Source organism: Lepus europaeus, chromosome 4, assembly GCF_033115175.1.
Source record: "Lepus europaeus isolate LE1 chromosome 4, mLepTim1.pri, whole genome shotgun sequence".
Classification (NCBI taxonomy): Eukaryota; Metazoa; Chordata; class Mammalia; order Lagomorpha; family Leporidae; genus Lepus; species Lepus europaeus.
In genome coordinates, this window is record NC_084830.1 from 126,313,170 (window position 1) to 126,330,290 (window position 17,121).

The 17,121-nt window shown below is 45.6% G+C and overlaps 1 protein-coding gene across 2 annotated transcripts in view; it reads right to left on the reverse strand.

The window, feature by feature from the left end:
• The window catches only part of GALNT10 (polypeptide N-acetylgalactosaminyltransferase 10), a 250,562-nt gene that overhangs the window by 72,254 nt on the left and 161,187 nt on the right, over positions 1–17,121 (reverse strand). The window lies entirely within an intron of this gene.

The window sequence follows — 17,121 nt, forward strand, 5'->3', positions numbered from 1 at the left end:
CTCTGTGTGTAATCTTTCAGGGGACTCTAAGCTGCCAGCCTCTCCATCCAGGGTGAGAACAGTCGCTGGAGCAGAAGCTAGCAGACAAGGAGGCGGCTGACTCTGACTGACACCTAGCAGGCGCCAGCCACTGTCCCCGCCCAGTAACCTCTGCCACCCCTGTATGTGAGGCTTCACCCTACTGAACTGCAGCAACTGGGTCTGCTGGAAAGCAAGGGCACGCAACCTGGGCTGGTGACTCTGTAATTCAAGCCCAGCACCCCTCACAAGCAGGTCCCTCCTGGTCTGAAGGCTGGGATGAACCCATTCCATTCATCTCCCTGGCATTTCTCTGAGGATTAATGCTTGGAGTGACCCCTAACCCACAGACAAACTGTACACTTTCCCCAAACGCTTGCTCTGCAACCACAAGCCCCTCTTTCTTTGCCAGCACGTTACAAATGACTCACGTCCCCAGGGCACAGGTGTCTAGCATGCATGCAACTTTGGTGATTTTAAGAATGACTTACACTCCCCTTCAAGCAATGTTATGCACCAGCCAGCTCCCAGCAACAGAGGGCACTTCATCACACAAATTAACTCCTCTCCCCCACTTCGCAGATGAGTTATCTATTAAAAAAGAGATGCTGTTATCTAAACAGGCAGCCTTGTCTGCACTTTTAATTTCAACTGAATGCCTCTGTCCCTTGTTGGCGGGTAGGCAGAGCCATAAATCTATGCAATAATCAGTCCAAGAATTAAAAACACTCCAGAAACCACCACTATCAAGTGAGTGACAGCCACTCTTGCTTCCTGAAAGCGACTCCCCACCAATCAGCTCCAGCTGCCAGGAGAAGGCGGGTCCCGTGGGCTTGGCCCACTCTGCTGTTTCACCCCATTGGAACCCATCCAGGGGAGCAGAGTCATGGGCGATTCCAGCTGTGAGCTCCTGGAAGCTGCTCTTTAATTATGTCAGCTTGTCAGGTGTCAGAGAGCAACACGTGTTTCATTTAGGACACTGGCTTCCAAGCCTGTCTGCTTCCATACCTTTTGTTTAAGGCGTTGTTAAAAAAGGGGAGAAAGAATTCTTGTAGGGCAACCACAGTGTTGGCCTGTCAGTTTCATATTTGTTAAAGGGCAGAAGTGTCTCCTTGGGAGATTTTCCTGCGCAGTTCACAGGAGGAGAAAGTGGCACCTGTGTCGGAGCTCCTGCTTCCCCTTTCCTACACCACTGCTCCTTCCCCACCAAAAGTTTCCAACTAATCCAATGCTGAATACTTAGAAACTCCCCACTCGGGGCCTTTTTGCTTCTGTATTGCTTAGTGCCAGAGCGGCTTACAGAAATGTCCATCCCAGGGATTCATCTGTGTTAAAGGCTTTGGGCCTTCAACCCCTCATCTCACATTTGATCCAAGGAAGTGCACCACCCATGGTCTACCTGTGTCACAGGGTTTCAAGTCATGCCTCTCAGTAATGGCCACAGCTCTCCTTTCCCGACCATGTCCCATCTCAACCCCACACCTGACCCACTCTCTGTGGACAGCGCTCAACTAACTTCCCTGCCTCTGCTCCCTCACTCTGGCAAATCCCTCAGCTGAGATCATCGCCCCCTGTCACACTGAATCCTATCCTTCCCCTAAGTCCAGCTCTAGTGCTCCAGAAGCATCGCCCATGGCAACAATGCCCTCCTCTGGCAACCAGTAAGCAGCACAAGCCATGGCTCTGCATTCCCACACACACCCTGCTTCGGGACTTGTGGGTTTCCCTAGTGTTAGCCTCTGGAGGGCAGGGCCCACAGCGACGTACCTCCCACACAGCCCCTGGCGTACAGGAGGTTCTAACGGATGCTTGCTGAATGATCCTGAAGATATATTTTGTTTCTCATCTGCTTGTTTTATTTGTAAAATTCTGTACACACAATGTGCTTCCAGAGGACTCAACACGTCACCCGGGGGGATGTCAAGTGTGTCTGAGAAGCCGTCACCCAGGTACTCACTTGTCAGTCTCCAAATGTGGGAGGCAGCGTCTGTGAGCAAGTCATCTCTCTAGCATGATGCTGACCAAGGAACAAACCACACTTAACAAAAGGGTGCATTTTTGCCCATCACACCCAAGTCTGTTTGTGAGATAGCCTGTGTCCCAGATGTGACCATCCAGCAACGGAACACACATGGGCTGCTGGGTACTACAGAGGAACAGCAAATGCAAATGTCCTGAGGTAGATGGGGCAAAGCGGTCTACAGCAATCACTGGTTTTGTTGTCAGATATTTAAGGCCATTTGTGTGTGTGTGTGTGTGTATATCTAAAACATAAAATTTAATCATCCTGCTGTGATTCTTTTTTTTCCCCAGAAATCTTTTATTTAAGGTATACAAACTTCATGCATTCCATAAATATAACTTTAGGAACAGAGGGATTCTTCCCACCGTACCTGCCCTCCCACCTGCACTCGCATCCTTCTCCCTCCTTCCTCTCCTATTCCCATTCTTATTTTTTTTTTTTACCAAGATCTCTCTTTTTTTTTTTTTTAAGAAGTACATAATTGCCTCCATAATTCTTTTTTTTAATTTTTGACAGGCAGAGTGGACAGTGAGAGAGAGAGAGAGAGAGAGACAGAGAGAAAGGTCTTCTTTTTGCCGTTGGTTCACCCTCCAATGGCTGGCGCGGCTGGCGCGCTATGGCCGGTGCATCGCGCTGATCTGAAGTCAGGAGCCAGGTGCTTCTCCTGGTCTCCCATGGGGTGCAGGGCCCAAGCACTTGGGCCATCCTCCACTGCACTCCTGGGCCACAGCAGAGAGCTGGCCTGGAAGAGGGGCAACCGGGACAGAATCCGGCGCCCAAGATCTATTTTCAATTAACTCTAAGCAAAGATTTCAACAAATAGCATGAAAAGAAAAACTGGTCCTCAACAGTCAAGACAAGGGCTGCACTAAGTCATCGCTTCTCAAAGTGTCAATTTTACTTCTACAGATTACCTTTTAGGTGCTCTATTGGTTACCACAGATCAGGGAGAACATATGGTATTTGCCGTCTTGGGACTGGTGTATTTCACTAAGTATGATATTTTCCAGTCTCATCCATTTTGTTAAAAATGACAATATTTCATTTTTTACTGCTACATAGATTCCATGGAGTACATATCACATAATTTCTTTATCCAGTCTTCAGTTGATGGGCATTTGGGTTGATTCCATATCTTAGCTATTGTGAATTGAGCTGCAATAATCATAGGGGAATAGATAAATCTTTCATATGCTGATTTATTTTCCCTTGGGTAAATTCCCAGGAATGGGAGGGCTGGGTCATACAAGAGGTCTATATTTAGATTTTTGAGTTATCTCCACACTGTCTTCCACAGTGCTGTACCAGTTTACATTTCCACCAACAGTAGATTGGGGGGGGCACCTTTTCCCCCACATCCTCACCAGCATTTGTTGTTTGTTAATTTCTGTATGAAAGCCATTTTAACAGGGGTGAGGTGAAACCTCATTGTGGTTTAGATTTACATTCTAACAGAGGTGAAGTCAAACCTCATTGTGGTTTTGATTTGCATTTCCCTGATGGCTAGTGATCCTGAGCATTTTTTCATGTGTCTGTTGGCCATTTGGATTTCCTTTCCTGAAAAATGCCTGTTTAAGTCCTTTGCCAATATATTAACTGGGTTGTTTGTTTTGTTGTTTTTTTTTTATATATATAGAAAGCTTTTATTTAATAAATATAAATTTCATAAGTACAACTTTTGGATTATAGTGGTTCTTGCCCACATACCCACCTTCCTACCCCCAAACCATCCCACCTCCGACAACCACTCCCATCTCATTCTTCATTAAGATTCATTTTTAATTATCTTTATATACAGAAGATCAACTCTATACTAAGTAAAGATTTTAACAGTTTGCATCCACACAGACACACAAAATATAAAGTACTGTCTGAAGACGAGTTTTACCATTAATTCTCATAGTACACCTCATTAAGGACAGAGGTCCTACATGGGGAGCAAGTGCACAGTGACTACTGTTGTTAACAATTGACACTCGTATTTATGATGTCAGAGATCACCCGAGGCTCTTGTTATGAGCTGCCAAGGCTATGGAAGCCTCTTGAGTCTACAAACCCCAACATTATTTAGACAGGGCCATAATCAAAGTGGAAGTTCTCTTCTCCCTTCAGAGAAAGATACTTCCTTTTTGATGGCCCCTTCTTTCCACCAGGATCTCAGATATCTCTTATTTAGGTCATTTTTTTTGCCACAGTGCCTTGGCTTTCCATGCCTGAAATGCTCTCATGGGTTTTTTAGCCAGATCTGAATGCCTTAAGGGCTGATTCTGAGGCCAGAGTGCTGTTTAGGGCATTTGTTATTCTATGAGCATGCTGTACGGCCTGCTTCCCATGTTGGATTTTTCTCTCTTTTTTAATTCTATCTGTTATTATTAGCAGACACTTGGTCTTATTTATGTGATCCCTTTGACACGTAATTCTATCTTTATGATCAGTATAAACTTAAATTGATCACTTTAACTAGTAAGATGGCATTGGCACATGCCACCTTGATGGGATTTGGAATCCCATGGCAAGTTTTTAGCTTTACCCTTCGGGGTAAGTCCAAGGGAACATGTGTTGAACTGTACATCTCCTCTCTCTCTTATTCTCACTCTTATTTTTAACAGGGATCAATTTTCAATTGGATTTAAACAACTAAGAATAATTCTGTGTTAAATAAAGAGTTCAATCAATGATATTAATTAGAAAAGGAAAATACTAAAAATAGTAAGCTGTTCCTCAACAGTCAGGACAAGGGCTGATCAAGTTATTGCTTCTCATAGTGTCAGTTTCACTTCTACAGGTTTCCTTTTAGGTGCTCAGTTAGTTGTCACCGATCAGGGAGAACATATGGTATCTGTCCCTTTGGGACTGGCTTATTTCACTCAGCATGATGTTTTCCAGATTCCTCGATTTTGTTGCAAATGACTGGATTTCATTTTTTTTTTTTTTGCCACTGTGTAGTATTTCATAGAGTACATATCCCATAATTTCTTTATCCAGTTTTCTGTTGATGGGCATTTAGGTTGATTCTATGTGTTAGCTATTGTGAATTGAGCTGCAATAAACACTGAGGTGCTGACAGCTCTTTTATTTGCCAATTTAATTTCCCTTGGGTAAATTCTGAGAGTGGGATGGCTAGGTCATATGGTAGGGCTAAATTCAGATTTCTGAGGTATCTCCAAACTGTCTTCCATAGTGGCTTTACCAGTTTGCATTCCCACCACTAGTGGATTAGTATACCTTTTTTCCCCACACCCTTGCCAGCATCTGTTGTTTGTTGATTTCTGTATGAATGCCATTCTAACCAGGGTGAGGTGAAACCTCATTTTGGTTTTGATTTGCATTTCCCTAAGGGCTAGTGATCCTGAACATTTTTTCATATGTCTGTTGGCCATTTGGATTTCCTCTTTTGAAAAATGTCTTTTTAAGTCCTTGGCCCATCTCTTAAGTGGGTTGTTTGTTTTGCTGTGTAATTTCTTGATCTCTTTGTAGATTCTAGTTATTAATCCTTTATCAGTTGCATAATTTGCAAATATTTTCTCCCATTCTGTCAGTTGTCTCTTCACTTTCCTGTTTCCTTAGTAGTACAGAAACTTCTCAGTTTGATGTAATCCCATTTGTCATTTTTCGCTTTGTCTGGGCTGTTGGGGGCTTTTCCAGGAACTCTTTGCCTATGCCAATGTTGTCCAGGGTTTTCCCAATGTTCTCTAATAATTTGATGGTATCAGGTCACAGATTTAGGTTTTTGATCCATTTGGAGTGGATTTTTGTGTAAAGTGTAAGGTAGGGGCTTGTTTCATACTTCTGCATGTGGAGATCCAGTTTTCCCAGCATCATTTGTTGAAGAGACTGTCCTTGCTCCAGAGATTGAGTTTTAGCTCCTCTGTCAAAGCTAAGATGTTCGTAGATGTGTGGGTTGATTTCTGGAGTTTATATTCTATTCCATTGGTTGGTCTATTTGTTTTTGTACCAGTACCAGGCTGTTTTGATTATAACTGCTCTGTGGTATGTCTTGAAATCTGGTATTGTGAGGTCTCTGGCTTTTTGTTGGATTAGATTTCTTTAGCTATTTGGGGTCTCCTGCGTTTTGGGAGTCTGGCTAATCCCATATGAATTTCAGCATTTTTTCTATATCTGAAAAGAATGTCTTTGCTATTTTGATTGGTATCACATTGAATTTGTAAATTGCTTTCAGCTGTATGGACATTTTGATGATACTGATTCTTCCAATTCATGAACACGGAAGATTTTTCCATTTTTTTGTATCGTAGTCTATTTCTTTGTTTAATGTTTTGTAATTCTCATTGTAGAGATCTTTTACATCCTTGGTTAAATTTATTCCAACCTATTTGATTTTTTTTGTAGCTATTATGAATGAGATTGATCTCCCTGAGTTCTTTCTCAGTTGTGGCATTGTCTGTGTATACAAGAGCTACTGATTTTTTTTTTAAGATTCATTTTATTTATTTGAAAGAGTTACAGAGAGAGAGAGAGAGAGAGAGAGGTCTTTCATCTGCTTGTTCCCTCCCTAAATGACCACAATGGCCACAGCTGAGCCGACCCAAAGCCAGGAGCCAGGAGCTTCTTCCAGGTCTCCCACACATGTGCAGGGCCCAAAGGATACTGGTCTTCTTTAGCTTTCCCAGGCGATAGCAGAGAGCTGGATCAGAAGTGGAGCAGTCGGCACTTGAACCGGTGTCTGTATGGGGTTCCAGCACTGGAGGCTGAGGATTTAACCTGCTGCACTGCAGCATCAGCCCCAGGGCTATTGATATTTTCATTTTATTTGAAAGGCAGAGTGACAGAGACAGATGGAAAAAGATTTTTCATACACTGGTTCACACTCCAATTGCCCACAATAGCCATGGTCAGACTGAGCTGAAACCAAGGGCACAGAACTCAAACTGGGTCTCCCACATGGGTGGGAGGGACCCATGTACTTGAGCCGTCACCTGCTATCTCCCAGGGTGTGCATTAAAGTCCAGAAAGCTGGATTTTAAGTGGAGTTGGAACTTAAACCCAGGCGCTCTGACAGGGGATGTAGTTGTGCCACATGGTGTTTTAACCAGTGCACCAGCTCCCCACACTGAGAAGGCAACTCTTAACAGTTCACTGTATTCCCTGTCCAATTTCCCAACGTTTCTATATTTATGAAACCTGTTTTTTTTTTTTCCCCATATGACCGACAACACATCACTGTCATCTTTCTGTGTCAGTACATGTTGACCTGGAATGTCCTCCTCCCACCCTCCCTCATCTCACTGAATCTTCAAGTTGACCCAAGTGGTGGAGGTGGCTGCATTTTGTCTGACAGGGAGACTACGGCTGGCAGAGGTGGAGTGCTGTGCCCAGAGTCGACAGCTGGTCCACACAAGGCTGGATTACCTGGCTCCATGGCTCCCGCCCTCCCCCTGACACCATGCTGCCTGCCTCCAGAAGACAGAACCAGAAACAAAACTGCAGAGAACTATAGTCCAGCTCAATGTAAGGAAAGGACTTTCTAATAATAAGAACCATCTGGTAAAGGAAGGGGGTATCTCATGAGACAGTGGAAGAATTCCGCAATGGAACTTATAATGCACACCCTAGAAATGCTTCAATTGTACAGCGATGGCTTCAAAGACCCCTTCAGGGCTGGGACCGTGTGCACCTACAGTTGTGCAATGCTACGCCAGTCTGTATAGCCAGCTGTGAGAATAGTGAAAATCCAGCTACAGGCTTACGCCTTTACCAGAGAGTGCCTTCTGTGACACATTTAGTAACTAGCACAGAGAGAATGTGGGTTTCTTTTCACAAGCTCTAGCCTATTTTTATCTACCCCTATAATTTTCTCCCCATCATAGCTGTGAGCAACTTTCACTTTCCAATGTTGTGTTTGTTTCATTTCTCAAAGGCCAGGAAACACATGGAATGTTGCCTCGAAGTGGTGCCATGGTGTGTTGTGTGAGGCAACGCAGGCTGGGAATTCTGTGCGTCCTGACCCTTGGTTAGCGACGGACAAGAGAGTGTCCCAGCCTTCTGTCATGCATGAGCTGCACACAGTGTCTGTAGGGTCCACCGCCAAAGGAGAGGGTGCTTTCTGTTCCTGCTGGGGTGCCCTGTGAGAATGAAAGGCACAGCTGGTAGCTGGGGTATCACATGATCAAATCCAAATAAGAAAATTGGCCTGGAAACGCTGTGCCAAGACTCACAGCCCTGGAGAGGCACCTTGTTCCCAAGGAGGGACCCCTGAAGGCCGCCTGAGCTGTGGAGCCACAGTGACCCCACTACCATGGGATGTCACTGCCTCCCAGAGAAAGGACATTAAAAAATCATTCTACAAGTACTTATGCTCAATTTGGAAGTTGTTAAAAATAAGATATGCAAAATGCTGTGAAATATCTTGGGTGAGCCCACTATCTAGGTGGCCTTTTCATGCTTTACAGTCTGTTGTGTTTACATCCCTGGTGCAGATGGTCAGCCCTCCTTGTTCCTTATTCCTTATTGCCTAGATCAATTCAAAATGACATTTCATTGGGACTCTTGTATTGGTCAGGGATGATGTGGGCTGAGGAGAAATCAAGGTAATGAAACTGAGGTCCCAGGTGAATTTATCCAGAAGAACAACATGAACAAATAGCGCTCTCTCTCACACATACACATAGTGCACTCAGTCTTAGACACATGAAGGACCATTCAAGCATTATCTCATTTAATGTCTATAATGATCCCACAAGGTAGGACTGTCATCCCCAGTTTCGAGATGAGAAAACAGGTTTGGAGAGCTGGAGGACTTTTCAAACTGCCAGTCAGTGGTAGGGCAGGAGCTTGAATCCTGGTTGGTTTGACTCCAGAGCCTGTGTTCCTTCTTAACACTGCTGGAAGCAGAGGTTAGCAGTGGCACCTGAGGAACTGATTAACTTTGGGGAGGGGCACCAAGGGCAGGAGAGGTCTCCCAAACAGAGTTTCAATGGAATTTACCAGGGTGGACCTTCTAGGCAGAAAGAACAACCCAGGCATAGGCACAGAATCTTAAAATGTCTGAGCACAGGGAATTAGAATCCGATGTCTTTTCACTAATGATAAATCTTGTTAATAATCAGAGAAGAATTCATAATTTCTTTCAATTGAAACAGGATGCATTTCTTAAGTTGTACAAGTATTAAATATAGACTTCACTAAGGAACAAAAAAATTAGCCTATAAAGCATTAAGATACATGTTAAATCTCTAAAGTCTTGCAGGAAATAAATTATTGAGACAATCACCTTCTTTTCTTCAAGAAAGTATAATTTTTAAGTTAGATGTGAAATACGTGTTCTTATAAAAATACATTACAAATACAAGGGAGGGTAGAGTTTACTTTGGCCACGATCCTTAATCCTGGTTCACTCTCCTGTCTCCTAAATAATTGTTGTTCGCATTGTGTTAGTGGTGTGGAGCATATCCTTCTTTGACTTTTTCTGTAACTTGACACACACACACATACACATACACATGAAAAGTGCTGGTACTGTGTGTGTGCGCTATGTTTACATGAATGGCTCTGCAGCTTCTTTTTTCCATTTCATAATACATCTCAGAGCTCTGTCTATGTCATTTAGGCCTGGTACATTGTTTTTATGTCATTTAGATCTCACAGTAGAGACTTCACATCATGTTGTAGCTTATGCCCCTTCTCCTACTGATGAATAGGCATCTGGGGAATTGAACTAGTGGATGGAAGATCACTGTGTCTGACTCTCTTGAAGTCTCTCTGCCTTTCAAACACATAAATTAAAAAGTAAAAAAAAAAAAAAAAAAGAAAGAAAAGAAAAGAGCCCAGTTGGGTGCAGGTCACTAAGGGCTGGGCAAGAAAGACTTGCATACTTCATTCTTCCCTGGGCCTCTGGAGCCAACTGTCTCTTTAGGAGGCACGGCTGCTTACCATCAAAACTTGAGAGGCTGGGCACAAACTCCCATGGGCCAGAGGCAGACCCACACCCCTGACCTCCTGATTCTCTCCCTGAGCCAAACTCCCCCGCCCAGCTGGTCTGTGTGAAGGTGGCTTATCTAACTCAGGTGGCCCAGAGCTGCAGGGGAGAAGTGTGGTTCCAGTAGCAAAAGTGCCACTGTGGACAGCAGCAGGCAGGAAGGCATGTGCAGCATGGCGTCCACAGCCCAGAAGGAGGAGACGAACCGCAGGGGATAGCCCCACTTCGCTCCAGGGTGTGCACCAATTAAGATGATTACTGGTTTCCTTACAACACAGATACTAATGGCCTGTCACGCCCCAGCATATTTTTCTTGGTAACCTTCAGCTCCAAATGATTAATAAAGGCTCCTGTGGCAAGGTTCATACACACACAGCCAGAAAAGGGAAAAACCCAGGGCACAGCTGTGACGGATGCAAGTGCTAGCAGGTCGAGGTCTGTAGGATGCTTTCTCAAGGGCTGTGGCTGCTGGGGAGAGCCTGGCCACTCTCATGGGAGGAAATGTTGAGAACACCCTGGAGGATGAGGATGAGGACTAGCTGTGGGGTCCCACAAGAGCCCCTTTTCCTCTCTGGGCCTCCTCATCTTGTCTGCTAGATGGCAGCAGGCTTCCCTTCTTCTGCGGGCCATGCAGGATGTCTGTTCCGAAGGGTGGTTACAGATGGAGACAGTGGGCACATGGTCGCTATTAGCAGTTGTAGAAGCAGAAGGGCTGTGCGCGGCAGGGGAGGGAGGCTGGCACGGAGGCTAAGAGCGAGGCTCCAAAATCAAGATGACATAGGACGCTTGTCTTTTCACAGAACAGCTCTGTCACGTTACTTACATTTCTCTAAGCCTCGGTGTCCTCATCTGAAAAGTGGGGATGCTTGCAGAGCGCCCTTTCTTGGGGTGCTGGGATGGTACATGACGAGTGCAGGGTGTTCTGCAAGCCCTGGCCGGGACACAGTGAACATCAACACACAGTGTTGTGGTGCTTGCTCCTCCAGGCCAGGAAATGTGGCATCAGCATTGGAGGCCTTCAAGGCGCCCCTGCCTGCCCCACTTACATTTCCTAGAAATGCTCCCCACCATGCAGAACACTGCAAACCCCACTTCTGTTTAATCAGGGTCTGATGGACAGCCCCATGGCAGAGCTCCAGGAGCTTTGTTTAGGGAGAAGAACACTCACGGCTGTTTTCCATTTGGCCTGTTCAGAAGTGGGAATTGCTGGGTAGAGGTGCCAACACCTTGCCTGTGCTTCCTGTATGATAGCTGGTAACTAATGGGGATGAAGTCAGAGGGCCCCAGCTGACCACTCTGGTTCTCCCTCCATTCATCTTCTGTCCAGTGCGGTGCAATCAGGGTCTTGAAGCTTTCTCCTCCTACCCAGCTGTGGCCATTAACCCTTTCCATAAAGACATTCTGGAGCATGCTGGGTCTTCTGTGATTTGAATCCCCACCTCAGCCCACAGGGGCAGCAGTTCCTATGGGACGGCTACAGGGCCCAGGTAAGAAGGCCAGCAGGCTGGGAGCAGGCAGTGAAGGGAAATGGGAACACACAAATCAACTGCGGTTCCATGGGAATGTGGGCCCAGAGACAGTATCAGGAGAATCAGAGAACCAGACTATTACAGGAACTCTCCTAACTTTTAGCTATTGGCAATTCAATCAGATTTTTAAAACTTATTTTGAAGGCCAAATAAGCAGGCCTGGGGGTATGTAGCCAGCATTTTGGAAGGAATATAAATTCTTCAAAGGCAGAAGTTTATGACCTAGAGCAAAGGAGGAGTAATTTACCAAATGGAGTTCTCTAAGAGCAAAGGAGTTTAATGGATTAGAAAAAAAGAAGACAATAAAAAGCACCTGTAATTCTACCACTTAGACTGCTATTAACATTGATATATGTACTTCTGAGCATCAAAAATACATCTATAGTTACAGCTATGGTTACCAGTATTTCACTCGGTTTTTATATTTCACAGGACGAGGTCCAGATGTGCACAGCCACCAGCAGCCTTCCTTTGCCTGCTCTTCTCCCTACATTGCAAGCATTTTTGCACACTGTCCTTTACAGGCAGCTTTCTTATTCCAAACCCTTCTCCCCATCAAAATCTGCTCACTTGCATGTTTTCATGGGATGGGCTGAGCCAATGTTTCCCAAATTTAAGTAATGAACAATTGCTTTTTTTTCTTTTTAAAGATTAATTAATTAATTTGAAAAGCAGAGTTACAGAGGCAGAGAGAGAGAGGACTTCAGTCCACTGGTTTACTCCCCAGATGGCCACAATGGCCAGAGCTGCACTGATCTGAAGCCAGGAGCCAGGAGTTTCTTCCAAGTCTCCTACGTGGGTGCAGGGTCCAAGCATTTGAGCCACCTTCTACTGCTTTCCCAGGCCATAGCACAGGGCCGGATGGGAAATAGAGCAGCCGGGACTTGAACTGGTGCTTACATGGGACGCCGGCACTGCAGGTGGTGGCCTCACTTGCCATGCCACAGCGCCAGCCCCAGCAATTCTTTTTAAAAGATAAAAACCAGGGCTGGTGTTGTGGTCTAGTGGGCTGAGCCACCACCTGCAATGCCAGTATCCCATATTGGAGTGCCAGTTCAAGTTCTGGCTGTTCTGCTTCTGATTCAGCTTCCTGCTAATGCACCTGGGAAGGTAGGAGAGGATGGCTCAAGTACTTAGGCACCTGACACCCATTAAGGAGACCCAGATGGAGTTCCTGGCTCCCGGCTTCAGCCTGGCCCAGAGCCGGCTGTTACAGCCATCTGGGGAATGAAATACAATGCCACATTATTCATTATTTAAGGAGCGATCTCTGGGAATCAGTTACACTAAACAGACCTTCAAGTTCTTTAATATAATAAGGGTAAATGAGACAAAAATTTATTTACAGATATTTTATGTATATAAAAGCAGACTTTTGGGTAAGAAACAAGAAAAAAATACGAATATGGCCCCCCTGTAGCCTAACTCAGGGCAAATCAAGAGAAGGTATTTGCAAGCTGAGTTGCATAAGGTTTTTTTTTTTTCTTTTGAGACTTTTGTGAATACTTCTTATTAATAAAAATCATAACTGCATGTGAATAAATAAAAGATAAAAATCATTGTGGCCTGTTTCCCAAACACATTCAGGGATTTATCTAAGAAAGGCTAACCAAAGAAACTAAAGCTTCTGGCTTTGTGAATTTTTACCACAAAGAGAAATATCTTCATAGTTGGTAAAATATATATATATTTTTTTGGACAGGCAGAGTTAGACAGGGAGAGAGAGAGACAGAGAGAAAGGTCTTCCTTTTGCCATTGGTTCAGCCTCCAAATGGCTGCTACGGTCCGAGCGCTGCGCCGATCTGAAGCCAGGAGCCAAGTGTTTTCTCCTGGTCTCCCATGTGGGTGCGGGGCCCAAGTATTTGGGCCATCCTCCATTGCCTTCCTGGGCCACAGCAGAGAGCTGGACTGGAAGAGGAGCAACCGGGACAGAATCCGGCACCCCAACATGGACTAGAACCTGGAGTACTGGCGCTGCAGGAGGAGGATTAGCCTAGTGAGCCATGGCACTGGCCAGTAAAATACTTTTTTAAGAGACTAAGCCAAAATGAAAAGGTCATATGTAAAATTCCTGCCTGCTTCCAGGATCCATTTAACCCTCATTTGAGAAACACTAAGGTTGTTAGCAGGTATCTGGTAATTCAAGGTCCTTGTTGGGTCAGCCTCTGTGGCTCTTCCGTAGGTCCCCTTCCTTCCAACAGGACCTTAGAACCTGCAGGGGCCACTGGTTTGCCCTTTGTGTGCCCTGGAGACCTGGAGGGCTGCCAAGGATCTCCCAAAATTGCCCTCTCCCATCTGCAGGGACAGACGTGACAAGAAATTATTTTTTTTCATCTTGGGTAAAATTTCTTTTGAAAAAAGTTTTCATTATTAAAAAAAAAAAAAGAGTTGGGAAAGCACAGACATAGGCTGTTCTTCCCTATCACAGAGTAGTTGGAGGTTTACTGGGCAGCCAATAGGTCTGGGACAGGAGTGTGGGTGGGTCTGAGGACTCAGGGCTCCTTCTCTTCCTTGGTCCCATGCATAGGACCCCTCTCTTTGCTCAACCCCAAACCCCAGTCTTCACAGTGTTTCTGCCCATGCTGCCTTCTGCTCTCCCCAAAATAAGTGCTTCCACTGTACTTCCTCTTACATGCAGAAGGGAAGATGCAAACACATGGCAGGTGGGTGTTTCCACACTGAATCCTAGCCTTAGCCTACAGGTGTGCACCTAGAAGGGTCTCTAGCATTTGGTGCAGTAGGCAGGTGTACAAATGCAGACAGAGCCGTTTTAGCTGCAGACATCTTTACAGTCAACTTGCGAATCCATTCCCGTGCTAAATAGCACAGCGGGGGCTTCCAGGAAATGAAGGCTCCCCATGTACTGCAGTCAAATCCTCTGGTGGCACTGGGTCTGTGGCCTGGAGGAGGGAGTGCTGGGAGGGAGAGGTGGTTCTTGGTGTGCACTGGGCTCCTAGGCCTTAGGGAGTCTTGCCTTGACCTTGTCATGTGATCCAAGGCCACTCATTTAACCTTCCTCAGCTTCAAAATTCTCATCTCTAAGATGTGGCTTCTGCCAGGGAGCTGTCTCCACTTGACAACAGTGAAAATGGAAATGAGGAATGGTGCCTGCAATTAGTCTGATGTTTCTGCCACCTGCCCTTGGCTTTTCAGTTAGCTCATCTGCAAAATGGGAGCAAATCAAGTTACTAACACTGGGAGGAATAGTGAAGTATCAGATGGTATCTCTAAAAAAGGAAGTTGGGATACTCCCCACAAAAAATCATCACTTCTGCAACTACAAGTGTGTGCCATGTTTTAGCAAGTGCTTTTAGGTGTGCCCACCCCACTGTGCCCAGTCCCTGCACCTTCTCCTGACTGCTCACTCTGCAGCTGGAGAGGCAGGTACCAGGCCTGGAGCAGGAGACAGCAAATAATCAGGACTCAACCTTGAAGGCTCAGCAGTTGAACATCAGGACCTCCAGGAAAGAAACCAGAAGGGGCTGGAACATCAGAGAGGGAGGTGGGAAGGCCTGTTCACCCCAGGCCTTGAAGGGCAAGGACTAAGGGGGCAGAGGAACAGACACATACACGGCCAGGAAAGGAGCCTTGTGATGCGGAAAGAGGGTGGTATGGGTTGTGGGGGTGTGGTGGTGGGACAGGACGGGGAGGCAGGGTTATGTGCCTTGGTCTCCTTGCAATACCAGGTCTTGTTCTGTGACATCCGACCCTGTCCTACAGCAGCACCCACCCCTTATCTGTTCCACCCCAGTCCTACAGAGTGCAACACAGACAGGATGCACTGAAAATACTTCATAGAAGCATCCTCTCTCTGTCATGCAGATGTTTTAATTCATCACAATCCACTAACAGTACCACCTCAACTTGACAATCGGTTGGGGAGATGAGAATTTGAAGTGCAAAAACAATATCCAGGTTGTCAGATGGACTTGGAGTTGAGATGCTAACACACATGACTGGTGATGATCACGAAGTGACAGGGTCACCCGGTTATATCCAGGGTTGTGCACAATTTCCATGCCTGGAACTCTAATAACTGTAATGCCATCACTTTTCCTCCCACCCAGCAAAGCACAGGGGCACAGCAAATGTGTGACTGTCATGATTATAAGGATATGCCACACACAAAGCTTTTGTGTCTTCTCTGATGTCCTTAACTGTCTCTTCTCCCTGACCTCCATCCCTAGCCTCCAGCACACATAAGCATCAGGTCATATGGAGGCTTAGATAAAATACCACACAAGCCTTGAAGCAGGGGATCTGGCTTTCATAGCAGCTACCGAAGGACTGAAGGGCAGAAGTTTGAACTTTGACCACTGGGAAGCAGAGACAGCAGAGGGAGCCGGGTGGGAAAACTTTCCCTCCTCTCTCATTACATATCACTCTCAGATGCTGCCCCTCCTGCAATCTGTGGGAGAAATCTCCCTTGCTGTGAGAGTACAGTGCTATGTGCTGGTGCATACAGCCAAGGGGAAGCCAGCTCAGTCTCCACCCTCAGATCTTCTTGCCTCACTTTCCCTTTTATCCTCACCATCACGGTGCTGGGCTCACACCTCCCAGTCAGCACCTTAATCATTGCTTAGGCTCTGCTTTGTGAAGGTCATGGGCTTAAAAAGACAAAGAACAACCACACATTTGATCTAATTTGTGAGATATAAGTATGTCATTCATGAACATGGGTGCTTTAAGGGTTGTCAGTAACAAGTTGACCTGGGACACACCTCATCAAACATCCCAACCCATACTTATAGTCTAAAAACCACAGCGAAGGCAGAATATGTACCATTGTGAGTTATGATTTGAGGTTGCAAAGGCATTCTTGCATCTGTTGATGAACTCAACACACATATTTCATGATGTTGCAATGTGCTGGACACTGTGACAAATGCTGGGACAGAGGGAACTGAAACATCCTCAGGGTATTACTGGTGGAATGGGGAGGGGGGCTCATGTGTAAATGCAGAGGCAGGTGCTACATGAGAACTGGGTAATTAAGGGAGGGAGAGAAGAAGGAAAGGATCCATGATGTCTGAGGACAAGAGACTGGGGAAAGCTTCACAGAGTAGAGGACTCCTGAGTTTAATCCAGGAGGATGGGCACAAGCTTGCTGGGTGGCGGGTATAGTGAGTGGGAACAAATCTCTTATTTCTGAACTCCTGCTACTGGTTGCTAATTCTTCTCTCACAGCATAGACTTCACTTTGTTCCAGAATCTCAAACCCTTAGGGCAAGGCCTGTCTCTTGTTTATCAAGTCAAAGCCTGGTGCTCAGGAGCTCCATAGAAATTTCTGGAAGCAGGAAACACGACAATGCAGCTCAGTGATCCAACTCTCCCTTCTACCCAGGTCTTTTCCATGGACACTGTGACTCCCTGGAGCCAGGTTATCTTTGAAGGGAGTACTGAGGAGTGAGAAAAGCCGTCTCTGTAACTCTGTCCCATTCCCCTGCGTGGTGTGGGGGTGGAAAGTGCTTCCCTTGTGAGAGTCCTGACCATGGATTTGGTTACTGACTAGATTGTGTATGGTGGGATCATATTTAAAAGCATTTTTTTGGTGTTGGTGGTATCACTACAATCTGTTTTTTTTTTTTTTTTTTTTTTGACATGCAGAGTGGACA